Raw genomic sequence first — 11,832 nt, 5'->3', positions numbered from 1 at the left:
TACGTTTTGGGGTTAGTAATTCTTACGTTTGGAAGTTACTTTTCTTACGTTTGGGGGTTAGAAATTCTTACTTTTGGGGGTTAATTTCTTATGTTTGTGGGTTAGGAATTCTTACGTTTGGGGGCTAGATTTCTTACTTTTGGGGGTAAGGAATTCTTATGTTTGGGGGTTAGTTTTCTTACGTTTGGGGGTTAGTAATCTTACGTTTGGGGGTTAGTTTTCTTACGTTTGGGGGTTAGTTTACTTACGTTTTGGGGGTTAGAAATTCTTACGTTTGGGGGTTAGATTTCTTACGTTGTGGGTTAGGAATTCTTACGTTTAGGTGTTTGATTTCTTACGTTTGATGGTAAGGAATTCTTACGTTTTGGGGTTAGTAATTCTTACGTTTGGAAGTTACTTTTCTTACGTTTGGGGGTTAGAAATTCTTACTTTTGGGGTTAGATTTCTTATGTTTGTGGGTTAGGAATTCTTACGTTTGGGGGCTAGATTTCTTACTTTTGGGGGTAAGGAATTCTTATGTTTGGGGGTTAGTTTTCTTACGTTTGGGGGTTAGTAATTCTTACGTTTGGGGGTTAGTTTTCTTACGTTTGGGGGTTAGTTTACTTACGTTTTGGGGTTAGAAATTCTTACGTTTGGGGGTTAGATTTCTTACGTTTGTGGGTTAGGAATTCTTACGTTTAGGTGTTTGATTTCTTACGTTTGATGGTAAGGAATTCTTACGTTTTGGGGTTAGTAATTCTTACGTTTGGAAGTTACTTTTCTTACGTTTGGGGGTTAGAAATTCTTACTTTTGGGGGTTAGATTTCTTATGTTTGTGGGTTAGGAATTCTTACGTTTGGGGCTAGATTTCTTACTTTTGGGGGTAAGGATTCTTATGTTTGGGGGTTAGTTTTCTTACGTTTGGGGGTTAGTAATTCTTACGTTTGGGGGTTAGTTTCTTACGTTTGGGGGTTAGTTTACTTACGTTTTGGGGGTTAGAAATTCTTACGTTTGGGGGTTAGATTTCTTACGTTTGTGGTTAGGAATTCTTACGTTTAGGTGTTTGATTTCTTACGTTTGATGGTAAGGAATTCTTACGTTTTGGGGTTAGTAATTCTTACGTTTGGAAGTTACTTTTCTTACGTTTGGGGTTAGAAATTCTTACTTTTGGGGGTTAGATTTCTTATGTTTGTGGGTTAGGAATTCTTACGTTTGGGGCTAGATTTCTTACTTTTGGGGGTAAGGAATTCTTATGTTTGGGGGTTAGTTTTCTTACGTTTGGGGGTTAGTAATTCTTACGTTTGGGGGTTAGTTTTCTTACGTTTGGGGGTTAGTTACTTACGTTTGGGGGTTAGAAATTCTTACGTTTGGGGGTTAGATTTCTTACGTTTGTGGGTTAGGAATTCTTACGTTTAGGTGTTTGATTTCTTACGTTTGATGGTAAGGAATTCTTACGTTTTGGGGTTAGTAATTCTTACGTTTGGAAGTTACTTTTCTTACGTTTGGGGGTTAGAAATTCTTACTTTTGGGGTTAGATTTCTTATGTTTGTGGGTTAGGAATTCTTACGTTTGGGGGCTAGATTTCTTACTTTTGGGGGTAAGGAATTCTTATGTTTGGGGGTTAGTTTTCTTACGTTTGGGGGTTAGTAATTCTTACGTTTGGGGGTTAGTTTTCTTACGTTTGGGGGTTAGTTTACTTACGTTTTGGGGGTTAGAAATTCTTACGTTTGGGGTTAGATTTCTTACGTTTGTGGGTTAGGAATTCTTACGTTTAGGTGTTTGATTTCTTACGTTTGATGGTAAGGAATTCTTACGTTTTGGGGTTAGTAATTCTTACGTTTGGAAGTTACTTTTCTTACGTTTGGGGGTTAGAAATTCTTACTTTTGGGGGTTAGATTTCTTATGTTTGTGGGTTAGGAATTTCTTACGTTTGGGGGCTAGATTTCTTACTTTTGGGGGTAAGGAATTCTTATGTTTGGGGGTTAGTTTTCTTACGTTTGGGGGTTAGTAATTCTTACGTTTGGGGGTTAGTTTTCTTACGTTTGGGGGTTAGTTTACTTACGTTTTGGGGGTTAGAAATTCTTACGTTTGGGGGTTAGATTTCTTACGTTTGTGGGTTAGGAATTCTTACGTTTAGGTGTTTGATTTCTTACGTTTGATGGTAAGGAATTCTTACGTTTTGGGGTTAGTAATTCTTACGTTTGGAAGTTTACTTTTCTTACGTTTGGGGGTTAGAATTCTTACTTTTGGGGGTTAGATTTCTTATGTTTGTGGGTTAGGAATTCTTACGTTTGGGGGCTAGATTTCTTACTTTTGGGGGTAAGGAATTCTTATGTTTGGGGGTTAGTTTTCTTACGTTTGGGGGTTAGTAATTCTTACGTTTGGGGGTTAGTTTTCTTACGTTTGGGGGTTAGTTTACTTACGTTTTGGGGGTTAGAAATTCTTACGGTTTGGGGTTAGATTTCTTACGTTTGTGGGTTAGGAATTCTTACGTTTAGGTGTTTGATTTCTTACGTTTGATGGTAAGGAATTCTTACGTTTTGGGGTTAGTAATTCTTACGTTTGGAAGTTACTTTTCTTACGTTTGGGGGTTAGAAATTCTTACTTTTGGGGGTTAGATTTCTTATGTTTGTGGGTTAGGAATTCTTACGTTTGGGGGCTAGATTTCTTACTTTTGGGGGTAAGGAATTCTTATGTTTGGGGGTTAGTTTTCTTACGTTTGGGGGTTAGTAATTCTTACGTTTGGGGGTTAGTTTTCTTACGTTTGGGGGTTAGTTTACTTACGTTTTGGGGGTTAGAAATTCTTACGTTTGGGGGTTAGATTTCTTACGTTTGTGGGTTAGGAATTCTTACGTTTAGGTGTTTGATTTCTTACGTTTGATGGTAAGGAATTCTTACGTTTTGGGGTTAGTAATTCTTACGTTTGGAAGTTACTTTTCTTACGTTTGGGGGTTAGAAATTCTTACTTTTGGGGGTTAGATTTCTTATGTTTGTGGGTTAGGAATTCTTACGTTTGGGGGCTAGATTTCTTACTTTTGGGGGTAAGGAATTCTTATGTTTGGGGGTTAGTTTTCTTACGTTTGGGGGTTAGTAATTCTTACGTTTGGGGGTTAGTTTTCTTACGTTTGGGGGTTAGTTTACTTACGTTTTGGGGGTTAGAAATTCTTACGTTTGGGGGTTAGATTTCTTACGTTTGTGGGTTAGGAATTCTTACGTTTAGGTGTTTGATTTCTTACGTTTGATGGTAAGGAATTCTTACGTTTTGGGGTTAGTAATTCTTACGTTTGGAAGTTACTTTTCTTACGTTTGGGGGTTAGAAATTCTTACTTTTGGGGGTTAGATTTCTTATGTTTGTGGGTTAGGAATTCTTACGTTTGGGGGCTAGATTTCTTACTTTTGGGGGTAAGGAATTCTTATGTTTGGGGGTTAGTTTTCTTACGTTTGGGGGTTAGTAATTCTTACGTTTGGGGGTTAGTTTTCTTACGTTTGGGGGTTAGTTTACTTACGTTTTGGGGGTTAGAAATTCTTACGTTTGGGGGTTAGATTTCTTACGTTTGTGGGTTAGGAATTCTTACGTTTAGGTGTTTGATTTCTTACGTTTGATGGTAAGGAATTCTTACGTTTTGGGGTTAGTAATTCTTACGTTTGGAAGTTACTTTTCTTACGTTTGGGGGTTAGAAATTCTTACTTTTGGGGGTTAGATTTCTTATGTTTGTGGGTTAGGAATTCTTACGTTTGGGGGCTAGATTTCTTACTTTTGGGGGTAAGGAATTCTTATGTTTGGGGTTAGTTTTCTTACGTTTGGGGGTTAGTAATTCTTACGTTTGGGGGTTAGTTTTCTTACGTTTGGGGGTTAGTTTACTTACGTTTTGGGGGTTAGAAATTCTTACGTTTGGGGGTTAGATTTCTTACGTTTGTGGGTTAGGAATTCTTACGTTTAGGTGTTTGATTTCTTACGTTTGATGGTAAGGAATTCTTACGTTTTGGGGTTAGTAATTCTTACGTTTGGAAGTTACTTTTCTTACGTTTGGGGGTTAGAAATTCTTACTTTTGGGGGTTAGATTTCTTATGTTTGTGGGTTAGGAATTCTTACGTTTGGGGGCTAGATTTCTTACTTTTGGGGGTAAGGAATTCTTATGTTTGGGGGTTAGTTTTCTTACGTTTGGGGGTTAGTAATTCTTACGTTTGGGGGTTAGTTTTCTTACGTTTGGGGGTTAGTTTACTTACGTTTTGGGGGTTAGAAATTCTTACGTTTGGGGGTTAGATTTCTTACGTTTGTGGGTTAGGAATTCTTACGTTTAGGTGTTTGATTTCTTACGTTTGATGGTAAGGAATTCTTACGTTTTGGGGTTAGTAATTCTTACGTTTGGAAGTTACTTTTCTTACGTTTGGGGGTTAGAAATTCTTACTTTTGGGGGTTAGATTTCTTATGTTTGTGGGTTAGGAATTCTTACGTTTGGGGGCTAGATTTCTTACTTTTGGGGGTAAGGAATTCTTATGTTTGGGGGTTAGTTTTCTTACGTTTGGGGGTTAGTAATTCTTACGTTTGGGGGTTAGTTTTCTTACGTTTGGGGGTTAGTTTACTTACGTTTTGGGGGTTAGAAATTCTTACGTTTGGGGGTTAGATTTCTTACGTTTGTGGGTTAGGAATTCTTACGTTTAGGTGTTTGATTTCTTACGTTTGATGGTAAGGAATTCTTACGTTTTGGGGTTAGTAATTCTTACGTTTGGAAGTTACTTTTCTTACGTTTGGGGGTTAGAAATTCTTACTTTTGGGGGTTAGATTTCTTATGTTTGTGGGTTAGGAATTCTTACGTTTGGGGGCTAGATTTCTTACTTTTGGGGGTAAGGAATTCTTATGTTTGGGGGTTAGTTTTCTTACGTTTGGGGGTTAGTAATTCTTACGTTTGGGGGTTAGTTTTCTTACGTTTGGGGGTTAGTTTACTTACGTTTTGGGGGTTAGAAATTCTTACGTTTGGGGGTTAGATTTCTTACGTTTGTGGGTTAGGAATTCTTACGTTTAGGTGTTTGATTTCTTACGTTTGATGGTAAGGAATTCTTACGTTTTGGGGTTAGTAATTCTTACGTTTGGAAGTTACTTTTCTTACGTTTGGGGGTTAGAAATTCTTACTTTTGGGGGTTAGATTTCTTATGTTTGTGGGTTAGGAATTCTTACGTTTGGGGGCTAGATTTCTTACTTTTGGGGGTAAGGAATTCTTATGTTTGGGGGTTAGTTTTCTTACGTTTGGGGGTTAGTAATTCTTACGTTTGGGGGTTAGTTTTCTTACGTTTGGGGGTTAGTTTACTTACGTTTTGGGGGTTAGAAATTCTTACGTTTGGGGGTTAGATTTCTTACGTTTGTGGGTTAGGAATTCTTACGTTTAGGTGTTTGATTTCTTACGTTTGATGGTAAGGAATTCTTACGTTTTGGGGTTAGTAATTCTTACGTTTGGAAGTTACTTTTCTTACGTTTGGGGGTTAGAAATTCTTACTTTTGGGGGTTAGATTTCTTATGTTTGTGGGTTAGGAATTCTTACGTTTGGGGGCTAGATTTCTTACTTTTGGGGGTAAGGAATTCTTATGTTTGGGGGTTAGTTTTCTTACGTTTGGGGGTTAGTAATTCTTACGTTTGGGGGTTAGTTTTCTTACGTTTGGGGGTTAGTTTACTTACGTTTTGGGGGTTAGAAATTCTTACGTTTGGGGGTTAGATTTCTTACGTTTGTGGGTTAGGAATTCTTACGTTTAGGTGTTTGATTTCTTACGTTTGATGGTAAGGAATTCTTACGTTTTGGGGTTAGTAATTCTTACGTTTGGAAGTTACTTTTCTTACGTTTGGGGGTTAGAAATTCTTACTTTTGGGGGTTAGATTTCTTATGTTTGTGGGTTAGGAATTCTTACGTTTGGGGGCTAGATTTCTTACTTTTGGGGGTAAGGAATTCTTATGTTTGGGGGTTAGTTTTCTTACGTTTGGGGGTTAGTAATTCTTACGTTTGGGGGTTAGTTTTCTTACGTTTGGGGGTTAGTTTACTTACGTTTTGGGGGTTAGAAATTCTTACGTTTGGGGGTTAGATTTCTTACGTTTGTGGGTTAGGAATTCTTACGTTTAGGTGTTTGATTTCTTACGTTTGATGGTAAGGAATTCTTACGTTTTGGGGTTAGTAATTCTTACGTTTGGAAGTTACTTTTCTTACGTTTGGGGGTTAGAAATTCTTACTTTTGGGGGTTAGATTTCTTATGTTTGTGGGTTAGGAATTCTTACGTTTGGGGGCTAGATTTCTTACTTTTGGGGGTAAGGAATTCTTATGTTTGGGGGTTAGTTTTCTTACGTTTGGGGGTTAGTAATTCTTACGTTTGGGGGTTAGTTTTCTTACGTTTGGGGGTTAGTTTACTTACGTTTTGGGGGTTAGAAATTCTTACGTTTGGGGGTTAGATTTCTTACGTTTGTGGGTTAGGAATTCTTACGTTTAGGTGTTTGATTTCTTACGTTTGATGGTAAGGAATTCTTACGTTTTGGGGTTAGTAATTCTTACGTTTGGAAGTTACTTTTCTTACGTTTGGGGGTTAGAAATTCTTACTTTTGGGGGTTAGATTTCTTATGTTTGTGGGTTAGGAATTCTTACGTTTGGGGGCTAGATTTCTTACTTTTGGGGGTAAGGAATTCTTATGTTTGGGGGTTAGTTTTCTTACGTTTGGGGGTTAGTAATTCTTACGTTTGGGGGTTAGTTTTCTTACGTTTGGGGGTTAGTTTACTTACGTTTTGGGGGTTAGAAATTCTTACGTTTGGGGGTTAGATTTCTTACGTTTGTGGGTTAGGAATTCTTACGTTTAGGTGTTTGATTTCTTACGTTTGATGGTAAGGAATTCTTACGTTTTGGGGTTAGTAATTCTTACGTTTGGAAGTTACTTTTCTTACGTTTGGGGGTTAGAAATTCTTACTTTTGGGGGTTAGATTTCTTATGTTTGTGGGTTAGGAATTCTTACGTTTGGGGGCTAGATTTCTTACTTTTGGGGGTAAGGAATTCTTATGTTTGGGGGTTAGTTTTCTTACGTTTGGGGGTTAGTAATTCTTACGTTTGGGGGTTAGTTTTCTTACGTTTGGGGGTTAGTTTACTTACGTTTTGGGGGTTAGAAATTCTTACGTTTGGGGGTTAGATTTCTTACGTTTGTGGGTTAGGAATTCTTACGTTTAGGTGTTTGATTTCTTACGTTTGATGGTAAGGAATTCTTACGTTTTGGGGTTAGTAATTCTTACGTTTGGAAGTTACTTTTCTTACGTTTGGGGGTTAGAAATTCTTACTTTTGGGGGTTAGATTTCTTATGTTTGTGGGTTAGGAATTCTTACGTTTGGGGGCTAGATTTCTTACTTTTGGGGGTAAGGAATTCTTATGTTTGGGGGTTAGTTTTCTTACGTTTGGGGGTTAGTAATTCTTACGTTTGGGGGTTAGTTTTCTTACGTTTGGGGGTTAGTTTACTTACGTTTTGGGGGTTAGAAATTCTTACGTTTGGGGGTTAGATTTCTTACGTTTGTGGGTTAGGAATTCTTACGTTTAGGTGTTTGATTTCTTACGTTTGATGGTAAGGAATTCTTACGTTTTGGGGTTAGTAATTCTTACGTTTGGAAGTTACTTTTCTTACGTTTGGGGGTTAGAAATTCTTACTTTTGGGGGTTAGATTTCTTATGTTTGTGGGTTAGGAATTCTTACGTTTGGGGGCTAGATTTCTTACTTTTGGGGGTAAGGAATTCTTATGTTTGGGGGTTAGTTTTCTTACGTTTGGGGGTTAGTAATTCTTACGTTTGGGGGTTAGTTTTCTTACGTTTGGGGGTTAGTTTACTTACGTTTTGGGGGTTAGAAATTCTTACGTTTGGGGGTTAGATTTCTTACGTTTGTGGGTTAGGAATTCTTACGTTTAGGTGTTTGATTTCTTACGTTTGATGGTAAGGAATTCTTACGTTTTGGGGTTAGTAATTCTTACGTTTGGAAGTTACTTTTCTTACGTTTGGGGGTTAGAAATTCTTACTTTTGGGGGTTAGATTTCTTATGTTTGTGGGTTAGGAATTCTTACGTTTGGGGGCTAGATTTCTTACTTTTGTGGGTTAGTTTTTGACACTACTATTGGGTGTGAGAGGAATGTTTTTTTATAAAGTGGGGACTGACTTAACGGGTACGGTTGATTGTAGGGAGATCGATGCTCAAAAGATTTCGTACGGTTTACAGAGTAAAGAAGTGTCTTAGATTCGCCTTGGATAGTAGCCTTACCTGACCTGGGGCTCTCTTTCTTTAAGTTCCGTTTTCGAGTGTCAAGTCTTCGTTTGAAGCTTTTTTTTTTTTTTTTTTTTTATGAAAGCCAATTTTCATTGAAATCAAGGTCGAGGGAAAGGAAATTCACCCATTGTTAGGCGAGATTTTTTTTATTAGACGAGCGTGCGTGTTGGTGTGACTGTGGTACAAGAATGAGGGTTCCCTTTGCATTGTGGGTAATGGCGAACTTTTTTGACGAGGAACACACAGTCCCGTGGTCAAAAGAAAATTTTATAAGTCTAAAACCAACTCTTCATTTCTCGAATTCGATCACGACATAGGTTGGCAAATGGGCCACAACTCACGGCAATACCGGCTAAACTAAAGATTACTGTGGACAGAAATATTGAAGAGTTGCGGATAAACTTTCCGTCTGGATCGATCCACCAGCCATCGCCAAAACAATAGCGCCCAAAAGCGCTTTGAACGATGGATGGGAACTGGAAGACACGTCTCAATTCTTTGAAAGGTGCCAGTGACTTGCGGGTATTGGGACTTTATGATGTCCCTCAACCACCAGACGGCTCAAATATCGAAAAAACGCCACATGAATGTCACATCGCTCATTAACATAAGCTTTCCTTCCCGCCAAAGGACGGGCTTGTACTAAAACCAGGAACACTGGAACGAAACCACGGAACGAAACCACCGGAACCACCCGAACCACCGAAAAGCGAAACCACCGGAACCACCGAAACATAAAAATGGCGATAATTTTTACTTTTCTCTCCTCCACTGCAAGTAAACATGTACTAAAAACGAAACCACCGAAACGACCAAAACGAAACCGCCGAAACAACCGAAACGGCCCGAAACGAAATGAAATCACCGAAACAACGGTTGTTATTCAACGCTGAGCTCAAAATCGGTTGGGAAGGTCTGTTTGTAACCAAATGCTGTCTCTCATATTCATAGGAACAAAATTTTGATTTTTTTAATTATGAGTTTTTTTCAGGAACTCGTAAAAGTGATGTTTACCAGGAGCCGTGTTTACCTCATTGTTTTCTGCCTGGGTATTAGAGGTTTCATGGTGGTATTAGCAAAGGTATCTTTAAAATGTAGTAGGGGTTGATGTGAGCGTTCAATATTTCCCTGTCAAGAATTCATGTGATAATGTCCTTGTCTGTATTAGTAAAAGGGGAAGTAGTAATGTAAATACTGATCAACAGAGGACGCAACTCAACAATCTTTTAATATATATTTATGTTTTTATGATAAATTGAAAGTTTAATCTACAATCAAGGCCATTTTTTCCTACGTAGATTGCATGTAGAGTGATATCGTCTTTCTACATTCTCGCCTATCCTGAGCTGGAAATACATTAAGAAATAATACGAAATTTACGTACAATCAACCGCCTGTTTAAGGTACCTTAACAAAGTACTTATCAGCAGAAGGCTGGTCAGGCGAACACAAGCAAAGTTTTTGCCTCCCAAGGGGCGGACAACCGGAAATCTATGGGGCGGGACAACTCCCAAAAACTACTTCTGCAAGTAAAACAAAAACAAAAAACAGTTCTGCGCAAAATCGCACAGCCTAGCGAGGTATTTAGCGTGGAATTGGGACTGTTGCTATGTTATTAGAAAATGGCTATGCGATTCAAGGAAAATTCATTACCTGACGATATTGCACTCATCGCTATTCGCGTGAAACTTAACGTCGAATTTTCTCATCAAGTAATGAATTTTCGGCTGTAAGCTGAATTGACCCTTATAACCTTGCCTATGCACAGTCGTCCGATTGTTTGCTTTTTCTTTACAGCTGTCCTTACAAAAGATTTCTAATGGTCCTCCTTTTGAGTCACCACTGAGCTTTCCACGATCAATGTGTTAAAGGTGAACAAATCACATTATATGTTTGTCTTTTACGGTGTGGGGAGGGGTGAAAATGTTTTACTTGCCAGGGAGGGGATGAAAGTAAAAATTATCGCCATTTTTATGTTTCGCTGGTTCCGGTGGTTTCGTTCCGGTGTTCTTGGTTTTAGTACATGCCCAAAAGACGTCAGCTTTGCGAAATGACTATTTCTCAGATTCTCTCGTCTTTTCATCCCATTAGCCGTGGATAAGCATACACCATCACATCACTGCATTGCTTGAAGCGAGAACTTAATTCCATTTTGTCAACATTAAAACTTTATTAAGTCAATTTTAAAAATATTAATGGCACAAACAAAATAACAATTGGGAATTAGCTAACACTAGCTTTTTGTAAATGCACAACTGTTGTAATGTTATTGACTAGGGACCCCACGGGATTCTGGGTCCCTGACTGTTTTTCTAGGGCCACCCCGCGAACTGTTTTGGTGACCATGTTTGAGTTCAGTGCGAGAGCACGTGTTTGGCAGTTTTCACTTCGTCTCTTTCTTGAGAATAGGTCAAGTTAAAGTGCCCCTAACCCTTCAATTTGTTTTCTTTTAGTAGATTTCCATATCTGTGAAGAACTCATTTTCGAAATTTTTTTTTTTAGAAATATGGAACCTTTTTTTTACGAGCGCTAAAAGTTACTGAAATTTTTAAATTTTTGCGCGCTTTAAGCCCCGCTGGACAAATTTTTGTCTCGTGGGCTCGTTAGCCATGACGTAAGAAAAGGACACCATTCCAAAGCACGAAGCATTCAAAATATGGATCCTTGAAAGTATATTGCGATCGAAGATTACTGGTATGAAATATACTACACATTTTTCAGCCATTTTCTGTTTACAATTGAAGCATTACCGCGAATCTTCGGATATTTTGCACGTGTCCTTTTCTTACGTCACGCTCCACATTTGGCCGAGTGGGGTACTAATGCGAACGATAAGTGAAAATGTCGACAAGGCTGCCTTCACTTCTACTAAAGCGCTCGTAAAAAAAAGGATTCAATATTTCTCAAAATTTTTTTCGAAAATGAGTTCTTGAAAAATATGGAAATCTACCAAAAGAAAACAAATTGAAGGGTTAGGGGCACTTTAAGGTTTAGAACTGTGTTAGAGACAGACTTACAACAACCTTGTGTCTAAATCATAACTCTCGTTTTTTCAACCTACTTCTCAGTGTTTGGATATCTGATGAAACATTCTTCCTCGTGTTTGATATGTTACATCCAAACGTTTCCATTTTACGGGCCATGTTGACGAGAATCATCAAATTACAAGTGAAATTACTCGAGCCCATTCCCTATTATTCTCATTACGGAAAATACCCAATAAAATAAGAGCAATAGAACAAATTACACCTCTAGAAACTTAGACAGGAAGTTCCAGTATAAAAGGGGCCTGACCTGCCCATTCTTACCTTCAGCCCTTCACCAAGGTAAACAACTAACAAACATGCATTTTTTTGAAAAACTAGTATTGACAACCTTGGCTTAGTTTTCGGTATAAACCCTGTTAAGCCAATGAATGATTTTCCAGTAATCAGAGACCCATGTACGCGCAAAGGATTTTGGGAACGCCAGGGGGCAAACATTGCTAGTCGCTAGAAAGAAAGATATGGCGTTAAGTTGTTTCTTTGTCAAAAACAGTGGTTTTGGACAGAGAGTAACGCATTTTTGCCGTGATTTTGTGAGAAGCGGA

General features: G+C 38.3%; 1 long non-coding RNA gene across 1 annotated transcript; it reads left to right on the top strand.

Moving 5' to 3' along the window:
* The first annotated feature begins 10,394 nt into the window (after positions 1 to 10,394).
* LOC146450112 (uncharacterized) lies at positions 10,395 to 11,659 on the top strand. Its single transcript, XR_014860398.1, has 2 exons — positions 10,395 to 10,663; positions 11,232 to 11,659. It is a non-coding gene; the product is annotated as an uncharacterized LOC146450112 (long non-coding RNA).
* The last annotated feature ends 173 nt before the right edge of the window (positions 11,660 to 11,832 follow it).

This window comes from Pavona decussata, unplaced genomic scaffold (genome assembly GCF_977016875.1).
Source record: "Pavona decussata unplaced genomic scaffold, jaPavDecu1.1 SCAFFOLD_510, whole genome shotgun sequence".
NCBI lineage: Eukaryota > Metazoa > Cnidaria > Anthozoa > Scleractinia > Agariciidae > Pavona > Pavona decussata.
This window is presented reverse-complemented; position numbering and strand designations above follow the sequence as displayed.